The following is a 21,087-nucleotide window of genomic DNA, read 5'->3' on the forward strand; positions in this document are numbered from 1 at the left end:
TTCCATTTGATCAACCAACTGTCGCATTAAATAAGACGAAAAAAAAATAGCTAAAATTCTCTTTGTAGCTGACGTTAAATGTACGTAGCTGAGAAAACTAACTGAGACACCATACATATATAGAATATGCTGTCTCGGAATTGATTAAAAATTGTAAAATAGGACAAACTGTATTCGTAAAGTAATTATCAGTAAATGCAGTTTGAAATAAGGTGCATATTTTGTTCAATTGAATTATTTGTGAATAATGTTGAAAACAAAAAGTTAAATAACTGGATAACGCCTACGATTGTGTTAGTTATAATACAATTTAATGATATTAGCACTGAACATCAGCCCTTGATTAACTTCCAAAATAGTTATAATACAATTTAATGGTATTAGCACTGAACATCAGCCCTTGATTAACTTCCAAAATTGCCACATATATATATATACTGAGGTTAATAATAGGTAGGCAAAGAACGATTTATAAGCATAAGGAAAAGTTTTATTGATGGTGGAACATACTACATGTTTCGACAGAACATTGGTCTGTCTTCTTCACGTATGGTCATTGTTTGCCTACCTATTATTATATTAATATAATATGTATCCTGACTCAAGTAGCTCAGCAGTAAGTCTGAGGGCTCAAACCGCTAAAAACAGGGTTTCAATACTAGTGGAGGGCACAACACAAATAGCCCATTGCGTAGCTTTGCGTTTCACAGAAGAATCCTGAAAAATGGGTTCTCCGTTGTACGTAATATATTAAACGATTTATTTACTAGTGTTTAACCTTATAAACAATACTTTATGTTTGTAAGTTAAATATAAACTTACTTAATTTTACGTATGAATAATGTAGTCATTAATTTATTTATTTTCTTAATTTTCTTAATTTTTAATGCCGAAGAATGAATACATGGGCATTTGGGGGGGGGGGAGTCGTTTTATACGGTTAGCTACATTTCTAGTTCAACAGCAACACCATGATACCTTTAAATCCATTCAAACAGAATAAACATAATGAAATTTTCAGCCTATAATAATTGAGCAATTTATTAAACGACTTTAAGAAGCAATAGTTTTTGACAGAAGCCCTATTTCTCGATTGTTGCTCACCACCAAATAAAGGATTTTAATAATCCATACTACACACTCAAAATTACTCAATACCAACCTGGTCCATTGGCTGTGCCCGATGGAGGGCTTCTCTGACTCAATTTACCCAGGTAGAAGAACATCGAATTCTGGTTGGATGTAAAAAAATGTTTTTTGTTCAAAACGGAGCTTCGAAAATAAAATAATCTCCCAATTTAACGCTCCTTTTCAAGATGCTAAGATACATAATATTATTGAACATATATATATATATCTTTAACTGTTTTTCTTCGTCGCTTGAGTAAAAAAAATCCAAGCAAAAATTCAAAAAGAGAGGATTCGAAGCTTATTATTTTTTACAAGATTAAATGTTAAGTACTTTTTAGTCTCTGTAGTTTCGCAAATAATTACCAGAATTTACAACCAGTTCGAAAACTGCTCATAGCATGCCAGCTAAGATTACCTGTATACATTTTGAACATTTAAAAAAATGAAGTCAACTTGTGATGGTACCGTTATGAAGTTATATCGAAATATTGGTATTGTTCAAAAACTATTAAAGGGGACATTTTCATAACTCGGATTTTGGATCATACATGCACGTAATTGTTAATAGAGCTAATCTGTATACCCCTTTCCCCCTGTTTTAGAAAGTGGATTAGTCTTTTTTCCCTGTGTAACGGATCGATCAAACATTCTTGTTGTGCTTGAAGGCAGAGGTAAGCCGCGTTCTTACTGATGCTGTGGTGAGAAGCCGCCTAGCGGTGAAGACGTTAAAATTTTGTTCAAAGTCGGAGGTAAGGCGTGCACTTTGGTGTGCTGATTTGGGGGAAGGCCGTCTAGTAGCAGGATCAGAGTAGAGCAGCTGTTTATATGACCAATAAGTGATCACGAGCGTGTAGTGAATATGGATATTGTAAAATAAGAAGAATTTCCTCTTGCTATTCAATCCAAGCTCTTTTTTTTTTCCTTCTGATTTTGAGCAAAATGCGTGCAAAGTTTATGTTTGGCTAACAGAAAATTTCAGTTAAAAATGAACCGGAAAACTCTCGGATATATCAGGAATAAATTAATTACAACAAAATTTAGATTGTGAGTACAACTTGTATAGTACACGCTAGCAGCAAATCTCCGGTCTTCCCAGAAGGCCAGCACTACACGAACATTCAGGCATATCAGAAACGCTGAGCTCTTCTGAGCAGATGACGTATTTAGGTTTATGCTTCGCGGAGAAGAGGCTAACCCGGCACAGGAGACCGGGAGGCCAAGCGACTGCCATGACAAACAAACAGGGCTGCATGTAGCTGCTGACATGCCTTCACACGAGGAGGTTTTCTACCCCTGACCTCTGAACCCTGCGGAACTGGTACAGCTTAGATAATTTTGTTCCAGTTCAACGCACAAGAAATATAATTGCCTTTCCCAAGAACTATCACTTAGTTACACCTTTCTTCGTAATCTCTGAAAAAAGTTTCGATTCTAAACCTCGTTGGACGTGTTATCAACTTTTTTTAGAGGGGGAGGGGTGATCATCTTTCTAAATAATAGTATTTCGATGTCCGAGTAATAGCACGTGCTTTTGTACTGCCCATGAATCCTTGTGTAGCCTTAGTTTGTCTGCGAATGCCCAACTTAACTGGATGACGGACAACACTGTGTAAGTAAGTAAACGATTTCTTGTTCACATTCTATCAGTCTTAGACTTAAAGTTCTTGTCAAACTTATGCTCACGTTCTACCAGTCTTAGACTTAAAGTTCTAGTCAAACTTATGCTCACATTCTATCAGTCTTAGACTTAAAGTTCTAGTCAAATTTATGCTCACATTCTATCAGTCTTAGACTTAAAGTTCTAGTCAAATTTATGCTCACATTCTACCAGTCTTAGACTTAAAGTTCTTGTCAAACTTTCTAATGAAGACATTGGACTTCTTTACTGATTTCCATAGTAACTGATTAAGTACAAATAGCTAAAATCCTACATCTCCTTTTAAAGGACTAAACGACAGGCACAACTATTGTCGTGAGTATAATTTTAGGAAACAAACTTGTGATTTGAAAGAGGACATTTTTAGAGTAACCTAATCTATACATTTGTTAAGCATTCCAGAGTTACGATAGAGAGGTAAGACATGCTCACTGTTCTTCTGCTTAATTTGTAAAGTTATAATGTGGTTCGAGAAAACTTAATGTACTTATTGTTCGTGTAAAAAAAGTGACTTATAATTTGACGTACAGTATCTTCCTAAAACTGATACATATTCTAATACGTTTACACAAATTAACTCCATACAACAATTAAATATGTTCATTGAGCTCTAAGGAACCTTAATATCTAGTGTATGTGAACGAACTTTGTATATTTAAAGAGATTCACTACGCTGTTTTATACTAATCGCAATACGCGAAATAGCTTTATTAATAAAACTGTTTCATCTGTATTTATGAAATATCAGATGGGGTAATAATTTATCAGAAGTAGAATTTGCGAACTTATATACAACTTCTGGTCTCTTAAAAGATGAGTTGTCATAATTTCATTGAGTATTTATTCTTCAGTTTCAAAATCTGAGTTGAGTTGTCATAATTTCATTGAGTATTTATTCTTTAGTTTCAAGATCTGTGTTGAGTTGTCATAATTTCATTGAGTATTTATTCTTCAGTTTCAAAATCCGTGTTGAGTTGTCATAATTACATTGAGTATTTATTCTTTAGTTTCAAGATCTGTGTTGAGTTGTCATAATTTCATTGAGTATTTATTCTTTAGTTTCAAAATCCGTGTTGAGTTGTCATAATTTCATTGAGTATTTATTCTTTAGTTTCAAAATCTGTGTTAAGTTGTCATAATTTCATTGAGTATTTATTCTTCAGTTTCAAAATCTGTGTTGAGTTGTCATAATTTCATTGAGTATTTATTCTTTAGTTTCAAAATCTGTGTTGAGTTGTCATAATTTCATTGAGTATTTATTCTTCAGTTTCAAAATCTGTGTTAACTTGTCATAATTTCATTGAGTATTTATTCTTTAGTTTCAAAATCTGTGTTGAGTTGTCATAATTTCATTGAGTATTTATTCTTTAGTTTCAAAATCCGTGTTGAGTTGTCATAATTTCATTGAGTATTTATTCTTCAGTTTCAAAATCCTGTTTTTTACGTTGTTGCAGCAACCGTTCCCGATTACCTTGAAAATGTATAAGCACTTCACTTTTCGAATGTTGAATGAATAATCAAATCCACTTCAGTTTTTTTAACCAATTGCTGAGGATGTGTCATGTACGGTGTTAGTGTTTAAAACTTAGATAAGAATCGATTGGTCTTATTAAAAGCCATTAGCATGCACTTCGTTATTTCTACTTGCTTATACGTTTCTGCTACTGTTCGTTTTTACTTCATCCCCCTCCTTAAAGGTTCACTAACAGAGAAAACATTTTTACAGGGGGATATCTTGATGATCAACAACTACATAAATCATGTTTCATAAAGAAAGTTTCCAGGGGCAGATTTACGTCTTTTTTTTCTGACTACTTCGAGGAATTTAAAATCACGTCTGAACTTAAACTGCTAGACGGATGCACTTCCGAATACGACATAAGTATTTCGGCAAATATTAGTATTAGACTAATCGTTCTTTTCTCTCTGTCTTTTTACTCTCTCTCTCTGTCTAATCCCCAACATTTTTTTCACTATAAATTCCGCCTGTTTTCTTAACATAAGTTTCGCGAAAAAATCTTAAACTCGTAGTTTTTGATTACGTCATGACTAACACAAAATAGCTTCAAGACTCGGGAAGAAAACACTTTTTACTGTAATATCAAGTTAAGAATTTCATTCTGAAAAAATACAAAACATATGAGCCTGTGCCAAACAAATAAAATATTTTAACAGCGAAATCACGCTCTTGTAAGAATTGAAACTCACAATGAATAAGGGAGAAAACTGTTGACCTAAAAAATATTTGGAGACACGTGTTTGTAAAATAAAAGTAACTAAACAAGTATTGTGCACACACATTAAGTTAGTAGTTGTATATCTTAGTATAAAGTTTAGTTCTGTAAAGTCATGATGAGAGACCGGTCGTAAGCTACTGATTAACGTGCTCGGACTGTGAATCCACGGGTTCATTGTTCGCGTCCTGTTGCCGTAAACATTTTCCTCTACAAGAGAGATGATTCGATTACACAAGAGTAGCCGAAGAGATGACATGAGCAGCAGAAGTGCAGGCAGTAGGAGATGTTGACTAGCTGCCTTCCCTCTTGTCTATCAGTTACAAATTAGGGACGGCTATGCGCAAGTTAGACCTTGTGTAGCGCGTGTTTTTCTTCTAGCAAAGCCACATCGGGTTATCTGCTGTGCCCACCAAGGGGAATCGACCCCTGATTTACGCGTTGTAAATCCGAAGACTTACCTCGTGAATAAAAATTCTGAAAAACTAAAACAACAGAGAAGCTTCGAGACGATATTAAACAAAAACACAACCTAGAAAAACAAGCTACGAAGCTAACAGAAATAATCATATAAATATGTTTTGTTGGTTTATTTAAAAGTAATTAAGTTATCTTACGATGCTACATTCTCTTGTTACTAAATGCGAAACCTCAACTTATAATAGTTTAAGTGGAACTTAAAAATAACCAGAAATAATCTATGTTAGCCTATTATCTATGTCAATGCTCAATGTACAACTATTACTGACTACATTTTCCCTTCCTGTAATAGTAATCCGTGCGCGTTTACTGCAAAATAGAACTATAACTACCGTATCTACAGAATAACGCAAATTTATTTTATTTACAGTAACATGATTATCTAAAGCAACACGAGCAAACATCTACGTGTATAAACTAATTAGTTGCATATGTAAAATCACTAGCGAATGGGTTAAAAATTCAAATTACTGTAATATTTTTGTCATATCTATAAGTTAATGTTATCTGTTACCATGTATCCGCTGAAGGTCATCGAGTTGAGAAAGAAAAAATGTACATATATTTTGAAGTAGTCTATCATAGTCAGATAGATAATAGAATTGAAATAGGTTATTGTTGTTTTTTCACTTAGATTAAGAAAATAATATCAAGTAAAGGTTTAAATATATTTTTAATAAATGTTTCTTTCAAGTAAAAACATAAAATTAAAGGTTTAAATATATTTTTAATAAATGTTTCTTTCATGTAAAAACATAAAATTAAAGGTGTAAATATATTTTTAATAATTGTTTCTTTCAAGCAAAAATATAAAATTAAAGGTGTAAATATATTTTTAATAATTGTTTCTTTCAAGCAAAAATATAAAATTAAAGGTGTAAATATATTTTTAATAATTGTTTCTTTCATGTAAAAACATAAAATTAAAGGTGTAAATATATTTTTAATAATTGTTTCTTTCAAGTAAAAACATAAAATTAAAGGTGTAAATATATTTTTAACAATTGTTTCTTTCATGTAAAAACATAAAATTTAGAACTTTTAATTTGTACTCACTATTATTTTTAGTTGACACTTTAAATTCCTTTATATAACATATTGAATTCCTTTCTTCTGTTCGAAAACGGCCATTAAAGAACGGAATATTCTATCTTTGGTTTCCTCAGAACCTGAATAATACAGGTTTCAAACTTATGGTATATAGTGATCAAATCGAAAACGAGCATTAAAGGACAGGATATTCTATCTTTGGTCTTAGAATCCGAATAATGCAGGTTTCAAACTTATGGTACGTGGTGATCAAATCGAAAACGAGCATTAAAGGACAGGATATTCTATCTTTAGTTTCCACAGAACCCGAATAATGCAGGTTTCAAACTTATGGTACATGGTGATCAAATCAAAAACGAGCATTAAAGGACAGGATATTCTATTTTTGGTCTTAGAACCCGAATGATACAGGTTTCAAACTTATGGTACGTGGTGATCAAATCAAAAACGAGCATTAAAGGACAGGATATTCTATCTTTGGTCTTAGAACCCGAATGATGCAGGTTTTAAACTTATGGAACATGATGATGAAATCAAAACCTTCAAGGAGTTTAGTTTGTTTCAATTAGAGGCACTAAAAAGCAGACGAGGTTCAGTCTAAAGTGCAATGTAGGAAAGCCAGCTTTTGTTCGCTTTTTCTTCAACAAAAATCAGTAAACCAAGAAAATTTTACACTTACGACCTTATATTTTTATAAGTACTATAGAATGAAGTGTAAAGAGCTGTTAGATACGTATGTATATATATATATATATATACTAAATATATCTATATCCTAACATAACGATATTAATCCATTCATTGTACTTTATTCAAGGTACACGTTCCAAAACATTCATAACTGATGTTTTTTTAACTCCCTCTTTGCGTGCAGATACGAACAACTGAATGTGCATAACAAAAAATACGTATGAGGTACAAGCATCTGATGTTTTCTGTCAAGAATGTGTGAACGTGTCGAAGCACTGGCCTATAAGTGGGTTCAGTGATCTGTGTGAATCTCTTTCGGTGATAAAACATGTAGCATTTTTAACTGCTTTTTAATTGAAAAGCAAAAGTAATACACAAAAAAACAAAACGTTATCTAGCTTTACACACACATGCATCAATATTTATTCCTGCAAACATGTGGACTTGCTAGTGCTGTAACTATTTGTTGCTCTCGGGTATGAAACTAACAAGTATGGCGCACATCAAAGTCAAAATCGTTGGGCTAAGTGCAAAGTGTCATTAGATGAGCGTACAAGAAATTGAACCTCAGCACTCCATAACCACGAGCACAAACCTCTAAATTACCGACTTATTTTTGTACCGTTTTCTGTCGGTGGTATATTTAATTATTTTGAACAACTTTATGTTATTGCCTCTCGCAGTACTCGGTTGAAAGAACTGGCCCAAAGCTTTAGCAAAATCATTCATTTTATATGTAAATGACATGAGAGATCCGCCTGGTGGTTAGGGCACTCGATCCGCAATCGGCGGGTCGCGGGATCGAACCTTATTACCGAACATTTTCACTCTTTCAGCCGTGGTATAATTCTAATATGACGGAATTGGCGATGTGTGGAGTTAACTAGCTGCCTTCCCTCTAGTCTATCACTTAAAAATTAGGGACGGCTAGCGCAAATAATCCTAGAGTAACTTTACGCTAAATTCAATCACCAAACAAACCTGGGGGAACCCAACTAGTAATTAGTATAATTAATTAAGATATTGATGATAATCCTGTGTATATCTTTTGTGTGACTTATACGGTATCAGCCATCAAAATTATGGGGCCACAAAGAAACTTGATGCATAAATAGTTTATAAAAATGTGATTTAAATGGCTGAAAGGATCCACGGCCCATTGGTAATTCTAGGGTTAAATTAGATATTTACTAATTCATCCTAACAAACGAATGACTTCATCTCATATTATAGTTCTACGGTATTTACTAAAAATCACAGAACTAACTTAATCATTACTAAAAAACAATTTATATTAGAATTTTCTTTGTTAACCCTCTAGTTCTGCTTTATTATTTACAAACTTATATTTTATTACATGAAAAATTTCAATTACACTATGGAGCGAGAATTGTATCTTAAATTATACCTAAGAGAAATGATTGAGATTGTCATATCGAATGAGTCATTTATCTTTTATTTCAGATTTATTTTTATTTAGATTTATCCGATATTTTATTGATATTTGATGCAATTCTTCTGCTCTATAACTCAGAGTGAAATTTAGCTTAAATTCTAATGTTACCTGTGTGATCTGTCTTCTGTTAGTTTCAATTCACAAATTTAAATTACACTCTGCTGAAGACTAGAAGGTTTTTCTCATGGTAAAGTTGAAAGTGAGAGGTTTAGTTTATACAGTCTACTGAAAACTGGGAGATCTGTCTTATGGTAAAGTTGAGAGTGAGAGGCTTAGTTTATTTACATTCTACTGAAGACTAGGAAATCTGTCTTATGGTAAAGTTGAGAGTGAGAGGCTTAGTTTATATACATTCTACCGAAGACTAGGAAATCTGTCTTATGGTAAAGTTGAGAGTGAGAGGTTTAGTTTATTTACATTCTACTGAAGACTAGGGGATCTGTATTATTGTAAAGTTGAGAGTGATAGGCTTAGTTTATTTACATTCTACTGAAGACTGGGAAATCTGTATTATGATAGAGTTGAGAGTGAGAGGACTAGTTTGTGTTCTAATTAAAACAGGGCGATCATTCTAGTGACAGACTTGTAAGTAAGAGGTTTACATTCTACTAAAGACTGAGAGAACTGTCTTATATCAGAGCTGTGAGTAAGAGTTGTAGTGTACATTCTCCTAACAACTTGGAGATCTGTCTTATGGTAACGTTGAAAGTGAGAGATTTAGTATACATTCTACTAAATATAGAGCGATCTGTCTTATGGTAGAGTTGTGAGTGCGAGGTTTAGTTCACATTCTATTAATGACTGGGAGATCTGCCTTATGATAGTGTTGTGAATGAGAGGTTTAGTGTGCATTCTACTAAATACTGGGAGGTCTGTCTTATTGTTATGTTGTTATTAAGAGGTTTATAATCTAACTAATTGGTGACATTGTATTTTCGAGCCAGTCAATTGTTTTTGTATAATGATTTTTATTCAGATTTATCTGATATTACGTTGTAATGTGATGCGTTTGTCTTAGTGATATGTATGCCGAGCTGCGGATTGTAAGATCCATTGTTCGAGTCGCGATGTGCTGCTGATCTCGTTTCGACCTTTAAGCTGTGTGTTTTTACTAATCTTAAAGTCAATCCCGTTATTCGGTTGAGAGTTGTCGTGTAGGCGACGGATACTACTTGCTGGTTGTCCAACCACTGGTCAGCATTTCTAAATAGAGAGTATCTGATCTGGCCGGTCAGTTCACGTTTCCTAATAGATGGCATTCAAGTTGTAATCACCAGTAATAAATACTAGTAAGTTCAGTACGCATTTTGTTTTTTTGAAAAACACTTTTAATTCGGGTAACTATCAATTATATTATTATATACTTTGAAAACGTTTAAACAATCAAGTAACTTAGGATTAACGTGTTTTTTTATACTTATGGAAAATACATTTTACTCTTAAGTTAGTGAATTTAGAATAAACTATGGGGCTATATCCGAGTGTCATAGTCCAGCATGGCCAGGTGGTTAGGGCGCTCGACTCGCAATCTGTGGGTCGCGGGTTCGGATCCCCATAACACCAAACATGCTCTCCCTTTCAGCCGTGGGGGCGTTATGATGTGGCAGTCAATCCCACTGTTCGTTGGCAAAAGAGTAGCCCAAGAGTTGGCGGTGGGTGATGATGACTAGCTGCCTTCCCTCTAGTCTTACACGGCTAAATTATGGACAGCTAACGCAGATAGCCCACGCGAAATCCGTAACAAACAAATAAACAAACCGAGTGTCATTTTACAAGCCTATTAATTCGCTGTTAAAATTTTCTTCAAACGTTAATGAATCTGTCATGTTTAAGTGTAAAATAATTATTCATTGCACTATGCTACATAATGAAATGAATGTTTGCTACTTTGCGTACATCTATATAATAAGATTTAGTTTCTGTTTGTCAAGTAACTCCTAAACCGCATGTCGCACTGACTTCTAATTGGTACCAAACGAATCGTCTCGGCCCCGAGATTCGCACGAAGTAAAACTTTTCACCCAACCCCTTAGGAAACCCGGGTATTTCTAGAAAACACCTCTACGGTGATTCCCCAAAAGCGGACCCTAAATTTGGCATTGATTTATATTAGAGCACGTAAATAAGTAGGCTTATTAATTACTGTTCGTAACTTGGTTAAATGAATTATATTTGCATTATAGCGACAATGATAATTAAACTAAAAAAAGTGCAAAATAGTGGTTCAAACATTAAATTTGCATTATAGGGGCTTTGTAAATGTGGGTCATAGACCCACGGGTTCACTAGTATTTCAATAACAATTACTTTCACTCACCCGATGAATTCTCCCTTGTATTGCTACCTTTTTTTTTATTAATTTATTAAAAGATGATTGTCTTGGAGTCGTTGTGCAAACCTAATATTTATTTACTATTTCCTTTCTTACAAAAAGAAAAGAAGAACAAGTTAACTATGACAACGAATCGATAACGCAAGAAAAATTAGATACTTATCAAAATAAAAAGTGGATACGCATTCTGTACTCCATTCATCAATAGATCGAATCTTAGTTCATTCAGGCCGATGACTGTTAGAGCTATTTAGAACATTCATGACATCAGGCACGAGTTTCTATTTCATGGAAACATTTTACCTTTATACTTCCAAGTATTTTCACGAATGGGAGTTTGGGAAGGGATAATCGTTATTCGTTGGCAAAGTGAAGCACAGTGAGGCCCGTGGTAGCAGAAACCAACTCATTCACCATAGGACGGGATTGAATGAAACGAAATTACTTTTAGTTCTATCGGCAAAAATTAACGTAAATATCTTTATAATGAGTTCATGTGAGAAACGTTCTGGTGAGTATGTGTGTGAAATGTAAGTAAGTGTAACTACGGGAGTAACCACCGTTATATTTAGATTAAAACAATGAGTGTGAAATGTGAGTAAGTGTAACTACGGGAGTAACCACCGTTATATTTAGATTAAAACGATGTATGTGAAATGTGAGTAAGTGTAACTACGGGAGTAACCACAGTTATATTTAGATTAAAACAATGTGTGTGAAATGTGAGTAAGTGTAACTACGGGAGTAAGCACCGTTATATTTAGATTAAAACAATGTGTGTGAAATGTGAGTAAGTGTAACTACGGGAATAACCACCGTTATATTTAGATTTAAACACAAATTTAGTGAAAGAAAATTAAAGGTGTAAACTAGTACTTTAAAAAGAGTGTAAACTGTATGTAAATGTAACTACAGAAATAATCACCGCTATATTTAGATTCAAGCACAAGTTTTTAGAAGGAAAGCTGGGCTGTAAATAGTACTTCAAAAAGAGAGAGAGAGCGGATTTTATTTAAATGTAACTTTCGAAGTGCCGTCGTTATGTTTACATTAAAAGGCAAATTTAGCGAAATAAGTATGGTCGTGTAAATATTACTTCAATAAGATAGTGTAAACTATGTGTAACTACAGAAGAACCATCGTTATACTAGACTAGAAATGTTTATTGGAAGGTTAATCGTGTAAATAGTACTTCAATAAGATAGTTTAAACTATGTGTAACTACAGAAGAAACCATCGTTATACTAGACTAGAAATGTTTATTGGAAGGTTAATCGTGTAAATAGTACTTCAATAAGATAGTTTAAACTATGTGTAACTACAGAAGAAACCATCGTTATACTAGACTAGAAATGTTTATTGGAAGGTTAATCGTGTAAATATTACTTCAATAAGATAGTTTAAACTATGTGTAAGTACAGAAGAAACCATCGTTATACTAGACTAGAAATGTTTATTGGAAGGTTAATCGTGTAAATATTACTTCAATAAGATAGTTTAAACTATGTGTAAGTACGAAAGTAACCATCGGTATGTTTAGATTAAGACAAGTTTGTGAAAGGAAAGTTCATCTGGTAATTAGTATTTGAAAAATTTAGCACATAGTGTAAACTTAGCAGCTTATACAGAAAAAATAGTTGAGTTTGCAAAAGAACGAAATATATAGCAGGACGGGAACGTATTTAGGTAGATAAGAAAAAAATAACACAAACTGGTCTTTTCTCAGATCAAAATACATTGTTCATAAATAATACGTTATTAACATCGACATATTTAAGTACAATAATGTTTTTACTGTTTTCTCTTGTGTTTAATAACCGAAATTTAAAACATTTATTCTACGGTGTGAATTGCATTTATTCCACAGATATAATTGTGTGTGCGTGTACATATATACATATATATATATATATATTTATATGTGTGTGTGTGTGTGTGTGTGTGCCACGTAAATATTACCGTTGTAGTAAATGCAGATTTATCCACAAAGATGATGATTAAATTTAATATTTGCCCCCCCCCAGTGGCACAGCGGTATGTCTGCGGACTTAGAACGCGAGAAACCGGGTTTCGATACCCGTTGTGGGCAGAGCACAGATAGCCCATTGTGTAGCTTTGTGCTTAATTACAAATAAACTATTTAATATTTATAAATATTTAACTTGAAATTACTCGGACGAAGAATTAAACAGCTATTTTTCTTCCTTCATGTAAGTTACTAGTTTGAAGTAATGGATATTTTTACTCTGAAATGACGGGCGTTTAGTGATCAGAAACATTTAACTATAAAATATTCATAACAGTACAAATATTAATTATATTTTAAAATGAAACATATAGTCGTCTTCACATTCGTTATCTATATTTACTAATGAATAAAACCCACTTTAGTAAGTTAACTTAGGTCGATGTTTGTGCACTTATGGAGAAAAACATCAAACTTAGCACATTAATACATCTTACCATTTTGATTAGTTCTGGATATCGAAATAACTTGACAACGCTTCCTGATTACAGATGGCGCCACCACCAAGTAGTATGTGTCACGATCCAGGCGTATTCCAGGCGTATGGCTGTAACTTTGGATCCAGTTGATAATCTTTCATTTTGGTTTGATATTTGAATCTAAGAAACATTCCAAATGTGTATTGCAACAAGTTAGGAGTAACAAAAGACATATTTTGCCATTTGGGTACACACATTAATTGCACACTAACTCTAATGCACAATTTGCCCTATTTGTTTTGCCTGAATGTCAACGTGTTACTATATTTTATGCTTGACTTCATAACTAATACTTTAAGATATAGCCATCATATGATTGTTGTTCCTTGATCACAAATAGCCAGTTTTCAGTCATGGCACTTAGTTGATTCGGTATTGTGCCATCATGAAATTTTATTTTTTTAGAACAAACACCAAATTTAATATAGACTTGTGTATTAGCATTTTTCAAAAATTTGCCTGTAGACACGCGATGAAAAAAAAAAAAGTTAGGCGATTTATGATTCCACCTAGTGGCAACAGTCGACATAAACATGGTGTAGTTGGCACGTTTTTCAACTAATATATTGAAAAATAGGCAAGTCAATATATTTATCTCAATCTCAGATTCTGTACCAAAAAAAACAAACTTTCAATTTCAGCAGACCGCAAGCCAAAAATTGGTCTCATTCTCAGCTTCATCTCATTCATTTACTGGCTTTGCATGTCATATCAAACAATAACCATCAATTTTAATGATTTCTTCGTGCATAAGAAGACATCCCTGTTCACCATCCCTATCAGACCATGGAAGGCTGCCCACGAGCAATAACTCTGACCTAGCTTCCTGCCTGGAAAATTTGATCTCTTCCATGTCTTATTTTACATCAATGGATACAATAGTCCTTGATGGTGGTGTTGTTGTGCACTTGTCAAGGATAGCTTAAACATTCAGTGTATATACATCCATAGTTTTTCTACCGTACGTTGACATACAACAACAACAGAATATGAAGCGTATTGATTTGGTTTAGGATTTCTTAAAATAACTGAAGGCCTGAAAGCATTAGCTAGACAAAAGAGAGGAAATGGGATCAGAAAGAGAGTTCTCGAAAACTCAAAAATCCCAACCAACTGGAAGAAATTCTTTAGTGTGAATAAGAGTAAAGTTAAATTGTTTGTATTTTTATCACATGTACTGGAGAGAAAACACACAGAATGCTAATAAGTTTATGCTACTAATGGAGAAAATCTACGTTGCTCAAACCCGGATTTTGACTTTAAAATATCAGTTCATGTAACCACGAGAAGGCTACAAGAATGATCATTCATGCTTCTGGGGCTCTAAACAAAAGAAGTAAAAAATAAACATCATCAGAGTCGTAAATGATAACATTCTGGTACTTGCTATTGCTTATATGGGAAAGCTTAGTGTTCAGGAACTTGCGATATTCTAGCCCTTACGATTGGGCGTGCACTGAGAACAAGCAAAACAACGTCTTTGTCGACCTTCTCCTCTTTTACAGGACTTCACATTGTATCTGACTTCCCTAAAAGAACAATTAGAATCCCCAGGAGTTATTTTTCCTGTAAAACAGTGGTCAAATTATTATCATTCTCAACTACTTTTAATAATGTTTAATATCTATTAAGAATCTATGATCCAATTGAGAGAATTAGTATGGGAGCCAGTTGCATCAGTTTTGGCTGACATATTTATGATTCATTGGTTTGGTTTCGTTTGAAGGGTTTGGTTTGAAGCTATACAAGGGCTATCTGCGCTAGCCGTCCCTAATTTGGCAGTGAAAGACTAGAGGGAAGGCAGCTAGTTGTCACCACCCACCGTCAACTCTTGGGCTACTCTTTTACCAAGGAATAGTGGGATTGACTATCACTTTATAAAGCCCCCACGGCTGAAAGGGTGAGCATGTTTGGTGGGACAGGGATTAGAACCCGCGACCCTCAGATTGCGAGTCGAGCGCCCTAACCACCTGGCCATGCCGGGGCCCCTTTATGATTGAGGGTTAAAAAAGGTACTATCAACTGCTTTACACACTCTCTTATATTGGATTTGCTGAGTTAATAACACGTAGGTTTTTTTTTAATCCAGAATCGGTAAAATCCTTTCATATAATTGGACTTTGTTCTACAATTTAGTTCACGGAAAAAAAGTTGATGAAAATAGTTTTCGTCCATTCAAAAATGGTTTACTTATGAAAGTTAAGCGTTCTTTTCCTACAAGAAAATTAAAGAAAAGTTCGCAAACAGATTTGTATGTTCCTTGATTATTCGCTCACGATAAGAACCAAACAGTGGGTTATTGTTAAAATCCTATTTCGCAATGCAAGATCCTTCTGTAACACAGAGAGAAGTCTAGAAATGGAAAAACTACATTTATTTGAGAGTTATAACCGCCTAAACATACATCCTGTGGGAATTATTTCGAAAATCTTGAATGATTCTACTGTCAGGTATTGATTTTAAAAGCTTTTTTTCGTGACTTTCAATTAGTGAAAAAAATAGTGTAACAGCCTCATTAAAGAAAACTGTAATAGAAGCAAAAATCTATTTCATTCTCCGTCAAAATCTGAGCAACTATTTATCAAAAACGTGCTATCACAAACATACCAACAACGCAATTTATCAGATTTAATATACAAGTGGTAGTGCTGGTTATATTGGGGAAACGAATAGGAACTTGACTTCCAAACTTCAGGAATACAGTCGTAATCGACTACATTCTCTCACAGTCTGCTAAAGTTGAAATTGCGAAAAATCAAAGAAGAACTTTTATTAAAATAACTTCAAGTATCAACCAATATTCTGAATCAACACTTTATATTTTTAAGCATGGGGTTAGTCTGACACCACAGACTAGACCCCACGTAACTTGTTTATTCACCTTCTAAATTTCTGTGATATTTACAGCATTACCTAAATCGCTTTTATTAACCTATAAATAAGCAGATAAAATAATACTAGTTATTATGTAGTGTCACATGAAAGGTCTAGAGGACCTTTATTAATCTGAAGTATATGCTAAATTATTCAACTTGCTTTTGTTAATTTGTATACCATGTTATCCAGATAGCTTTAATTAATACGTCTAATACTTCGAATAACCCAGATGAATTTTGGAAATATGTAGAATCTGTTGAGTAACCAAGATGTTGCCCTTTGAATTATGGGGTGTAAAGTTTTTGTACAATAACCGGTTAATTATTCAAATTAGAGTATGCTAGTCTATAAAGTAATCACTTAGTTATTCAACCAACGTTTGTTAATCTGTAAAAAGTCCATTAAACTGAAAAGGAGCCGTTTGCTAAGTTGTAAAAAGGTATATTAACCCTTCGTTTGCGGTTTGTATAAATCTGCCAACCACACCATGCGCAAAGATTCGCGAATTTTTGAGGCGGGCCATTCAAAATGTTGCGTGCAAATGCTTGCATCATATGATGTCAAATGCAGTCGCCTACGCTAACATTATATGATGTCAACCGCAATTGAAGGGTTAAATTGAAAAGGAGGCGTTTGTTAATTTATGAAATATCCATTCAGCTGAAGTTCCATTGTTCATATGTGGACTATCCTCTAAGTTATTAACGAAACTTCTACCGAGTGATACCGACATCTGTGTTTAATCTTTAATTGCTTCTATCTCGTCACTCTAAGAAGCTATATATATATATTGCATTAAAATGTTGCATCGACTAATCCGTCAATCTCAACTTTAGCTCGTCTTTGAATTCCATATTTTCAAGTTGTAATCAAGTTTCTGATATTCTGTTTCCACTTCCCCAACTTGACTAGTGATGTGTATATTATTAAATTTATGCATTTTATTTTTAGTAGAGAGAGAGAGAGATGAAAGAAATATCAAGTTTTTTTACGAATTTATAGGTATTAATGAACGATATGGAAGATATTTTTTATATCTAACCGAATACTAAAATACACTCTTTATCAAATTCTTTTGAAACATTATTTATCAAATCATTTATAGCTGACTGAAAAATAAACTCATTTCTAACCAGTAATAGGAAGTAACTTCCTCTAAAGAGCATTACCCGACGCGTCGCTTCTTCGTTTTGGTGTTTAACCTCAATTTCTCCAAGGCTTTTCTTGTTCCCAAGGAGCCAGCTTGACTGTAATGTCTACTAGTAGAAACTACGGAGATACTAGATATTGAAGACGGCGCCAGTTTGTCGGCTTCTGTGCGTCAAATCGCCGAATTACACGAATAACTTATAAGATTATTTTAAATTAATTTTTAACTTTCGATCGAATAACCAGTTTGAAATCAGTGCATTTAAACTGACTGAGTAATACAAATTAAATAACACTGTTTATTAAAGCAAGGCTATGAATACAGTAAATAATGATATCTGAAAGTGAAAATTAACTAATTTTTAAAAGATTAATTGAAAGTAATCATGTTGTAGTTCACGTGAAGGAATACAATTTTACCTCAATGGTAACATTCGTACTACAACATGTTTAAGCTGTTCAATTCGTTTAAAAATATGACAACGAGGGTCGGTGTTGAAGGATGCAGCGGTAATTTTGAATATATTAGGTCGCCAAGAAATTAATGTCACGTTTTGGAACACTTTCATTAAACATCCTCCCTAAAACTTACATCACGTATAATAGTCAAACGAACCGCCTAAACGTCACGTTAGTGTAGCCTGTATAATGTGTAAAGTTTAGTACACTCTAATCCCTTATAGTGATGGCACATGACGAGACACACATTCGGCATGTAATGCTGTTTGAATACAAGAAGGGAAACAACCCCTTTGTAGCCACAAAGATTATCAAAGAAGTTTATGGAAATGTTTTGAACGTTGGTAAGTGTCAACGATATTTAAGCAAACTTCGTTCAGGTGACTCTTAAAAACTGTGATGGCATGGGCCAACATGTTGGAATTGATATTGATGCTCTTAAGACGCTTGTTGAGTCTAACCCAAGGCAACACACTCGTGAAATGGCCCTGAAATTGCGTGTCTCTCATGAAACAATACGTAAACATCTAATGAATATGGGAAAACTCCTTAAAGAAGCTGTTTGGGTGCCTCACGAACTCTCCGATGGTCATCGTTCCCAACGTGTGAACGTTGCTTCGTCTCTTTTGGCGCGTAATGTGCGTGAACTATTTTTGGACAGAATTGTCACCGGTGATGAAAAATGGATTATCTATGTGAATATTAAACGCCAAAAACAATGGCTCAGTCCTAGACAAAAACCACTTCCGACCCCAAAACCTGGACTCCATCCGATGAAAGTGATGCTTTACATTTGGTGGGACATCAAAGGAGTAATTCATTTCGAACTCCTCTATCCACAGCGAACTGCCAATACAGAGATCAATAGTCAGCAACTGGAACTTTTAAATCAAGCCCTTCATCAGAAACACTCGTCAATCGGAAATGTGTTCTTTTTGACGACAATGCACGTCCACATGTGGCACATTTAACGCAGTTCAAGATTATGGAGTTTGGTTGGGAAGTTCTCCCCCACTCACCATATTCTCCAGATATGGCGCCACCAGGTTACCATCTTTTTCGTTCGCTGCAACACCATCTTAATGGGAAGACGTATAGAAATGTGGAAGGGGTTAAAGAGGATATCGGCATGTTTTTGCTTCAAAGCAAAGTGATTTCTTTAATCAGGGCACTAACAACCTGATTGTAAGATGGAAAAGCATCATCGATAAGAATGGAGACTATTTCATTTAACAAATGTTTTATTTCTTGACGACCTAATAGTTTCACAGAATACTAGGATTATCCCAAATACGATGCCATTTTAACACCTATAGGTCTTATGTTGCTGTCGATGAGTTTGTTTTATTGAACTTCGGGCAAAGCTACTCGAGGACTATCTGAACTAGCCGTCCCTAACTTTTAGAAGTAATAAGATAGAGGGGAGGCAACTAATCAACACAACCTGCCGTCAACTCGTGTTCTACTCTCTCACCAATGAATAGTGGGATTGACCATCACATTATAAACAGCTAATCAACACTACCCTCTGCCAACTCTTGAGCTACTCTTTACCAACGAATAGTGAGATTGACCATCACATTATGAACAGCTAATCAACACTACCCTCTGCCAACTCTTGAGCTACTCTTTACCAACGAAAATTGGAACTAACTGTACCACATTATAACGCCCCAAGGCTGAAATGGCGAGCACGTTCAGTGACGGTATTCGAACTCGCAACCCTCAGATTGCGAATCATGCATCCTAGCTAAAAGGCCATGCCAGGCCTTGTGTCGATGAGAAGATTGCTTCAGTTATTCTCTGCAGTTAGTTGTGTTCTTCTTACGATTACAACTTTTAGTTGTTCCTGATTTGACGTCAATACATTCAGTACGTTAAGGAAGTAACATCAGAAGTTTGTTTTAGAGCATAGCCACATTGGGCTATTTGCTATGTTCACTGAGGAGAATCGAACCCCAGATCTTACCGTTGTAAATCCATAAACTTACCGCTGTCCCAAGATCAGAATTTACTAATTTAAACTTTAAAATCGCTGTAGTTGAAGGTCGTGGGAACGACTTTAAATGTAAATGGCGACGTTAAACGATTTGTGAGTTGGTTGGTGTACCACTTCAAAGTCTCAGAACAGGTATATAATGGGATATGTAGTTTTGTTTGACCTATAAAAGTTTTACATACACTTTGAGGAGTTTAAGGTTTTATCTAAGTATTGTAGATGTTGTAAGTCTGATATGTGTTCGAATCAAAACCGATTCAAATATTTAGCTGAAAATTGTGGTAGATCACAATTTTAAACATTCAAAGCAGTGAATTAACTGAGTAGAGATCTTGTAACCATGTTTCTGCCTTAAATATTGCAAAGGACAGATCCACTAATTACTTAAATTATCTTGTACCCTCTGCTCGATGTTTGTGTATTTGATAAAACATCATTGTTTATGGAGTGTGTGTGTGTGTGTTTGTTAACATATAGGTATGCTATGTATATGTTTGTGTAATAACTTATTGAGTCAAGTGTTTTTTGTTTTGTTTGTTTCAAACCATCTTGTGCGCCTATCGTTTTCCACCTGTAGATACAAGTCGTTTTTTGTTTTTTTTCATTTTTGTAAAGGTAACATAATAATAATAATGACTATCTGTTTTTCGTGCATTGTTCTTAGTCTTGGCATTGTAGAATGGCAACAGCGTTTTAGAATTTGAAGTGTTCGTAACTGTTTTAGATGGAAGTGTAGAAACCTCCTATATTATTCCTTGTGGGTTAACTGTTTCATTTGATTGGTCACTATTAATTACGTTGCGATTTACGATCTATTAATTCCTTAATTAGTTAAGTGACTAGTTGGCACTGAACACATAAAGTGGCGCATGTTATTGCAGACTTTATCAATAATTTATTTTCAAAGCCACCTATCGACATAGACCAAAACTAAAAAAAACTAGCCCCAATTAATAATGTAGCTAGTTTAATATATCGTTCATAAAAGTAGGTAATGTCATAATATATAATCTTGTAATGATTATAATGCATTAATTAATTATATAGGTGTTAAGTGTTATATATATA

At 34.2% G+C, this 21,087-nt stretch overlaps 1 protein-coding gene across 3 annotated transcripts in view; it reads left to right on the forward strand.

The window, feature by feature from the left end:
- The first annotated feature begins 1,814 nt into the window (after positions 1–1,814).
- Positions 1,815–21,087, forward strand: part of LOC106459193 (rho GTPase-activating protein 100F-like) — an 85,693-nt gene continuing 66,420 nt past the window's right edge. For 2 of the 3 annotated variants that reach the window (XM_022385628.1, XM_022385631.1), the window contains exon 1: positions 1,815–2,744. The gene's annotated coding sequence lies outside the window, so the exon portion shown is untranslated. The remainder of the gene's footprint in view (positions 2,745–21,087) is intronic. The other variant, XM_022385629.1, reaches the window with a different exon arrangement.

The sequence above is a fragment of the Limulus polyphemus genome, unplaced genomic scaffold (genome assembly GCF_000517525.1).
Source record: "Limulus polyphemus unplaced genomic scaffold, Limulus_polyphemus-2.1.2 Scaffold573, whole genome shotgun sequence".
Taxonomy (NCBI): domain Eukaryota; kingdom Metazoa; phylum Arthropoda; class Merostomata; order Xiphosura; family Limulidae; genus Limulus; species Limulus polyphemus.